Genomic DNA, 747 nt, shown 5'->3' with positions numbered 1-747 from the left:
CGCTTGCAGTGTGCTGTGTCTTTTTATTCTTTCCTTTCTACTTCACCCTGGAAAAGCTTCTGGACACAGAGCCTGTTAAATCAAAAGCAGATCTGCAACATCTCGGGTCCTGGGAATCCTGAGGTTCTTTTAAACCAGAGCAAGAATTTGTCTTCAGCAGAGTGCACAGGAAAAATCAAATGGGCACAGGGTCAGATGTTGAGATAAGACAGTCTGAGAGGGTAGAATACCTGGTGGGTAAGGAAGTCCAGGTTTAGAATAAACTGCTATGCATGTGCAGATCTGATTATTTGCTGCCGACTATAGGCTCTGTGATATCCCCATGTGGCCTCCAGAGAGGGGATGGCCCAACCACACCATGTCCCCTGCATGCAAAGCTGCTGGGGAAGCAGGCTGCATCCTCTGGCAATGGTGTGTCTCCATGTTGGCCCTCCCACAGGGCCAGCTGACACAGGGACTGAGGGGCTGGTCCCTCTCCTTCCTCACCCCCACTCACTCAATCCCTAAATAAGGACTGACTGTCTCCGGTTTCTGATTTTCTTCACTCATCTCCTTAGGCACCTCCTGCTCCTCCATGCCTGGCCTGAAAGGCGCACAGACCCACTGCACAGTGGAAGGACTTCTCTATGCTGCTGCTAGTGAAATGTGCTTTCTCCTTTCCCACTTTTTGGCTTCAGACTGTGCCTTTTGTTGAGTCCCTCTCCCAACCCCCTGATGGGTCCAAGCATTTGTTTAGTGCACTTAAGG

This window comes from Gallus gallus, chromosome 3 (genome assembly GCF_016699485.2).
Source record: "Gallus gallus isolate bGalGal1 chromosome 3, bGalGal1.mat.broiler.GRCg7b, whole genome shotgun sequence".
Lineage (NCBI taxonomy): Eukaryota > Metazoa > Chordata > Aves > Galliformes > Phasianidae > Gallus > Gallus gallus.
Note: the sequence above shows the minus strand (reverse complement) of the source record.